Consider the following 7,774-nt stretch of genomic DNA (forward strand, 5'->3'; position numbering starts at 1 on the left):
CCCAAGTTTTGCCAAACTCTGTTCATACCCCAAATTGGCCATTAACTCCTGAAGAGCTTATTGCTCTGGAATTGAAAAGGTACATCCTTCTGGGAGATGTAGAGCCTTGCGTATTGTACCAGGAGTGACTGCATATGAAGAATCACCCACTTCGAAAACAATACTAGGAGTGCCATGTTTACCACCATCATCAAAGTGCCCAGTCCGCTAAAATGTCAGAACTTGTTGGCTTGAAAAGACTGAAGGCTGGGTCAATGCATACCCAATCTCACTCTGTGCAAGAAGATCTTGCACAAAATACAATTCAGATGGAGCTTCAACATGATCAAGAATTGCAGCATAGTTGTTTGGAACAAACTTAGCTCCATCAATGATAAAATCCTTAGGTGCCATATGAAAAATTGAGATTTAAGCGTGCCTGTTAGGTGTTTGATAAAATGTCTGTATGAAAAACCAACGTGAGAAGAAGAAAGAGAGTAAAAGCAAGTAGAGAAAAAGTATGAAGGGAAATAAAAGATTAAAAAAAATCCTCTCTCTTTCTTACTTATACTCTGGAAAAAAAATGTTACCGTTGGACACCTGTCAGACATGCAGTAATAACGGATAGTTACTGGGCTCGAGAAAATAGTAATCATTACTTACCCACTTGCCGTTTTTCAAGGAAAAAACCGTTCCACTTATCCAGATATTCCATTAATCAAGGTGAAACAGTTTTAATTCAAAATTGAAACCGTTCCCACTTATGTAATTAGTTTTCACTGCAACATTAATATTCTGAAAAGAAATCAAGTGAAAATGACCAAGATAAATCATATGAGTAAGTACTGATAAAGTAAAATCAGAACTTAAATTAAAACAGAATTTATATGGTCATCAGAATATGAGTATTTATCAGGATTTATCAATGCATTATAGAATAACTTAGAGACAAAATCTTGAAACAAAAACAAATTTCATTAATATATCAAGTGAATACATTCATGAAATTGAAATTACATCAGAATTTATACAAGATTTCTCTAAGCTGCTAAATCTAACATCAACAGCCTTAGCCCTAGCTCAAGAAGCAGGGCAAGGCTAACGATGAAGAAAAATAGGAAGAAGAAAATAAATCATTTCTTCTTCCTACCCTCGACAAACAAAATGGCGAGTCGAATGATTCGCTCTTGCTGGCGGAGAGCTTCCATCCTTTCCTCCTCCAATCGCTCTAGATGGCGATGGTAGTCCATATAGAAGAATAGGAGGTGGGTGAGTACCTCCTGTGGGACAGGAATGGCAGTGACGTGCCATTCCTGCTGCCAATCGGCACAGCTTAGCTCCATATTGAAGTTTTCATAGTTCAAAAATATGTTGTATCTGACCATGGTGTTTTTGAAAGAAAAAGTATGAAGGTAAGGTGAGGTTGAGAGAAAAGATTTGATGGGAAGGCTGATGTGAAGTGGTTGCTTATATAGGCAAGAGAATGCCAGGAGACGCAAAGGAATTTAATGCTGACAGGTAGAATTAATTCTACCTCGTCTCCCCAGACTTGGAAAAAGAAAAACATTCATTGGAAAGAGAAAACATGGTTTAATGCGCACAAGAAGCAAGTAAAAGTTGACTGTTCAAGTACGAATACCATTAACCCTAACCATAGTGACTATTAATCTTCCAGTTCAACATATTCTAGTTTGAACCGAGACTGTTATCAAATTTTATTCATAGATAAGTCAAGTAAAGAATTAGACTGTAATAACAGAACTTAACAGTCATCAGGACATAATTTCTTAACTCGAAAAAGGAATACCTATCTTAGTAAGTCCTCATACAAGTTCTGAGTTATATTCTTCAGAACTTAATCATCAGAACATGCAATCAGAACTTGTCCTCAGAGTTTGTGCAAAGTGACACAATGACTGTTTATCTAAAATAACATAGACCACCACAGTAATTTTCATCATTCATATGGAGTGATTAGTGTGTACATTAAGCTAAATGTCAGACAAAGAGTAAAGTCTAAGTCACTTCAGTACATTTTAGAAATAAGGCATAACTAAAACTTTGCTAAAGTGCTGTCATTATTCTGAAACCTACTGTTGAACAAGTTCATGCTTGAGTCCACCTCAACTATTTTCTGCTAATTTTATGCATCTTTTTAAATTCCATTTCACAGTGGCTTCTCAGTGTAAGTGAGTCACGACTGCTTATCAGAATTTATGCTATTATCAGAGTATTTCTCCAGTAATCATAGAGTGTGAAAAGTCACCAAGAAAATATTTGGCTTTTCTAATGCATATTTACTTAATACCAGCAATGCACTTGGGTCGTCCCTTCCACATTTTTACTCTAGATCTCAAAGGAGTACCTGATTTTATTCTTTGATCATTTTGCTTTTTCTTTTGATAAGTGAGGTTTATCAGCACTTAGTGCATTCAGCAGATTTACTAGTATCAGAACTTAACAGATGAGTAGCATTATTCTAATTTGTGACTTAGTAATAAGATAAATAAAGTAAACTCAACTAAGCTCAATTATCAGAATTTGCGTGTGTCAATAGATTTCCACAGAAATAATTACTTCTTACATGGGATCAATTGTTTATTGAAGACTACTAGGTCAGAATCTAGCACAGTTATCCTCATAGGATTGAATAGTTACTTAAACAGACATATCACTTATCAGAGTTTAGAAACATATATCAGACAACAGTCAGTATTTAAACATATTTGTCAATTAAGCATATAATACACAAAGAGATTAAATTCTGTAAATACTGATCATAAAGTCTGATATAACAGAACAAGACTAAGCAGATTTAGAGAAAGAACCTGAAACCATTCCAAGTTCATATACCAATCTTGTAAAAGTGGCTTCACACAATGGTTTTGTGAAGATATCTGCTAGTTGTTGATCTGTTGGAACAAAGTGCAATTCCACTGTACCTTCATCCACATGTTCCCTTATAAAGTGGTACCTGATGCTGATGTGCTTTGTCATAGAGTGTTGAACTGGATTACCTGTCATAGCAATAGCACTTTGATTATCACAGTAAATAGGGATTTTTAAATATGTTAACCCATAATCCAGTAACTGATTCTTCATCCAAAGAATCTGTGCACAACAGCTTCCTGCAGCAATATACTCTCCTTCTGCAGCTGATGTGGAAATTGACTTTTGTTTCTTGCTGAACCAAGAAACCAATCTGCCTCCAAGAAATTGGCAGCTTCCACTTGTGCTTTTCCTGTCAATTTTGCAACCTGCAAAATCTGCATCTGAGTAACCTATTAGTTTAAAATCTGATTCTCTAGGATACCACAATCCCAGATCAGCTGTTCCTTTAAGATACTTAAAAATTCTTTTCACATCTGTTAAGTGAGGTTCTCTTGGATCCTCTTGAAATCTTGCACAAAGACATATAGCATACATGATATCAGGTCTACTAGCAGTTAGATAAACTAGAGAGCCAATCATACCTCTGTAATCAGTAATATCTACTGATTTACCATTATCCTTATCCAGTTTTGTTGCAGTGGCCATGGGAGTGGATGCACTTGAACAATCTTGTATTCCAAATTTCTTCAGCAAATTTCTGGTGTACTTAGTTTGACAAATAAAAGTGCCTTCTACATTCTGCTTGACTTGAAGGCCCAGAAAATAGCTAAGTTCCCCCATCATACTCATCTGATACCATGACTGCATCAGTTTGGCAAACTTCTTGCAAAGTCTGTCATTTGTAGACCCAAAAATGATATCATCAACATAAATCTGGACCAGAAGTAAGTCCTTTCCATGGTTGAGGTAGAACAGTGTTTTGTCTATTGTTCCTCTGTTGAATCCACTTTCCAGAAGAAACTGAGCTAAAGTCTCATACCATGCTCTAGGAGCTTGCTTAAGTCCATAAAGTGCTTTATCAAGCCTGTAGACATAATCTGGATGTTTGGAATCTACAAAGCCTGGAGGTTGTTCAACATATACCTCCTCCTCCAATTCTCCATTGAGAAAAGCACTTTTCACATCCATTTGAAAGACAGTAAACTTTTTGTGAGCAGCATAAGCCAAAAATATCCTTATGGCTTCTAACCTAGCAACTGGTGCAAATGTTTCATCATAATCAATTCCCTCATATTGAGAATATCCTTTTGCAACCAGCCTTGCCTTATTCCTTATAATTATGCCATCACTGTCAGTTTTCTTTCTGAATACCCACTTTGTACCAACAACAGATCTATTCTTTGGTCTTGGCACTAGGGTCCAGACTTTGTTTCTTTCAAATTCATTTAACTCTTCCTGCATTGCTTGCACCCAATCAGCATCTTGAAGAGCTTCTTCCACTTTCTTTGGCTCAGTCTGAGAGAGAAAAGAATTGTAGAGACATTCATTTGAAGTACCTGTTCTAGTTCTGACACCTGCATCAGGATTTCCAATTATCAAATCAGGTGTATGTCATTTTGTCCACTTCCTTGCAGATGGAAGGTTTTCTCTAGAACTGGATGCTCCCCCGTGATCCATGATGTCTTCATTTTCATTTTCTGATGCTCCCCCTGAAACTATGCTCTCTGAGTTGGATTCTTCGGTATTTAGATTTTCAGCACTATCAGAACTTGGCTTATCAGAACTTGATGAATCAGAACTTGAAGAGCCAGATGTATGTTCTGATGTTTCTTGAGATGTGGTAGGATCTGTAGTCACCACAGTTTCAATAACATCAGAGTTTAATCCATCAGAATTTACAGTATCAGGACTTAGACTGTCAGGATTTTCAGTATCAGAATTTGAGTCTTCATTTTCAAATCTCAGCTGATCATGGTCAATGAAATCTTAAAGACCATTAATCTTCTTGTCATCAAAAGAGACATTAATAGATTCCATGACCACTTTTATTCTCAAATTATAGACTCTGAAGGCTTTTGTGGAAAGTGGATATCCAACAAAGATTCCTTCATCGGCTTTTAAATCAAACTTGGATAGCTGTTCAGGATGAGTCTTGAGAACAAAACACTTGCATCCAAATACATGAAAGTATTTCAGATTTGGCTTCTTTTTCTTCACCATCTCATATGGTGTTTTTCCATGCTTGTTAATGAGTGTTGCATTTTGAGTAAAACAAGCAGTCTGCACAGCTTCAGCCCAAAAATAGGTTGGAAGTTTTGCTTCTTCAAGCATTGTACGTGCAGCTTCAATGAGAGTTCTATTCTTCCTTTCAACAACTCCATTTTGCTGTGGAGTTCCAGGAGCAGAAAATTCCTGCTTTATTTCATGGTTTTTGCAGAACTCTTCCATTATCAAATTCTTGAACTCAGTGCCATTATCACTCCTTAAAATTTTCACAGAATCTTTGACCATTTTATCCAAATGTTTGACATGATTAATCAAGATAGATGTAGTTTCACTTTTTGTGTGCAAGAAATACACCCATGTGTATCTGGTGAACTCATCCACTATGACCAACACATACTTCTTCTTTGCAATAGACATGACATTTACTGGACCAAATAGATCAACATGTAGTAGATGATAAGGCTCAAGAATTGATGATTCAGTCTTGCTCTTGAATGAAGATTTTCGTTGTTTGGCCTTCTGACAGGAATCACAAAGGCCATCAGGAGCAAATACTGACTTTGGCATTCCTCTCACAAGATTTTTCTTGACCAGTTCATTTATATTGTTGAAATTTAAATGAGAGAGTTTCTTGTGCCAATTCCAGCTTTCTTCAATTGATGCTCTACTCATCAGACAGATTGCAGAACCATCAGTACTTGTTGAAAGCTTAGCTTCATAAATGTTACCACGCCTCTAACCTTTTATAACAACTTTGCCTTTAGATTTACTCACAATTTCACAGTGTTCTTCAAAGAAATCAACATGATAACCTCTGTCACAGATTTCACTTATACTCAGTAGATTGTGTTTAAGTCCTGAGACCAGAGCTACTTCTTTAATTATGACATTTCCAAGATTGATATTGCCATATCCCAATATTTTTCCACTGTTGCCATCTCCATAAGAAACACTTGGGCCAGCTTTCTCCACAAAGTCTGATAGCAGGGCCTTATTTCCAGTCATATGTCCTGAACATCCACTGTCCAGAACTAGAATATTTTTCCTGTTGCCCTGCAATCACAAAGACCACTAATTATTAGTTTTAAGGACCCAGACTTGCTTGGATCCTTTGGCCTTATTAAGTTTGTTAACATTTACAGCGGATTTAGCATCAGAATTTATGTTAACATTTTTCTTATCAGAACTTATACTATCAGACTTTGAATCAGAATTTACACTAGAAGGAACAATGGAAACTTTCTTCAAAGAAGGTTTTATTTGATAATAATCATAGTACAAACTATGATATTCCTTACAAGTATATATGGAATGCCATAAACTACCACAATGAAAACAAGGATTCTGTGGTTTGTATCTAACAGACTGACTCTTAACTCCTGATTTGGAAGGTAAGGAGTTAATATTTTTATTCTTCCTGCAAAAAAAAGCCAGATGGTTAGAACTTCCACAGTTATGACATGTTTTCCTAGGAGCATCAGGAACAGGTTTATAATCATTGCTTTTATTCACACCTTCCTTTCCATTCCTATTTTTCCTAGGTGATTTTACCTTGTTTGCATTCTTAACATCTTTCAGCTTATGCTTAAGCTGCTTCTTTGTCATTAAGCCTATGTTTACTTCAGCTGTCTTTTCCTGTTTTAGTTTGTCAGTAGTTAATTCCTCTTTAACTTCTGATTACTCATTTTCAGACTTTACAGTTACAAACTTAACAGGTTTTAGCTTTGGCTTTTGCTTAACAACAGGCTTAATTTCTTCAGTTCCTTTATCATTCTTATCTTCTCCATAACCTAAGCCCTCTTTCCAGTTTCCACTACATAGCAAATTTTGAGTTGTTTTGCCAGAGTTAGTCCAAGTCCTGATAATCTCTCTTTCCTTTTCTAACTCAGTTTTTAGAGATTCATTCATTTTTAGCACTTCATCCCTAACATAAAAAGCATCATCTCTATCCTTCTGAGTTTGATGGAACATTACTAACTCTTTTTCTAAGAAATCATTTCTTTTCTTAAAAGCAAGATTTTCAGAAGTTAATCTTTCACATGTTAAAGTTTGATCTCTATAACTAACAAACATGGTTTTAAGATATCTTCTCAACTCATTAATATCATCAGTATGAAAAGCATAAGTAGTCTGAGGTACCTTTGTTTCAGCAGCTTCAGAACTGCTCTCAGCACTTTCTTTATCAGCATTTGCCATCAACGCATAGTTCTCCTCACTTTCAGAGTCTGAGGTGTCTCTCCAACTTTTCTGCTTTGTGACAAGAGCCTTGCCTTTGTCACCCTTTGCCTTCTTGCAATCAGGAGATATGTGGCCTTTCTCACCACAGTTATAGCATTTAACATTGGTATAATCTCCTCTTTCAGACTTTCCTCCTCTGCCTTCAGATCTTCTGAAATTCTTCTTATCAGAACTTATGCCTTTCCTGGAAAACTTATTTCCCTTCCTGAACTTCCTGTATGCAATCTTTGTGATTCCTTTCATCATAAGAGCACACAGCTTCATCATCTCCTCATCAGCATCAGTCTCAGGCAAGCTTTCAGAATCTGAGTCATCATTACTTTCAGAACTTGATGACTCAGTTTTAGACTTTATGAAAAGAGCTTTACCCTTGTCTTTCCTTGAGGAAGCTGCTTTAGGGGATTCTTCTTCAGCCTTAAGAGCAACTGTCCTTGACTTTCCTCCTTTCCTCTTGCTTTTTTGTTCCATCTCAAGTTCATGAGTCTTGAGCATTCCATAG

The sequence above is a fragment of the Apium graveolens genome, chromosome 8, assembly GCF_009905375.1.
Source record: "Apium graveolens cultivar Ventura chromosome 8, ASM990537v1, whole genome shotgun sequence".
NCBI lineage: Eukaryota > Viridiplantae > Streptophyta > Magnoliopsida > Apiales > Apiaceae > Apium > Apium graveolens.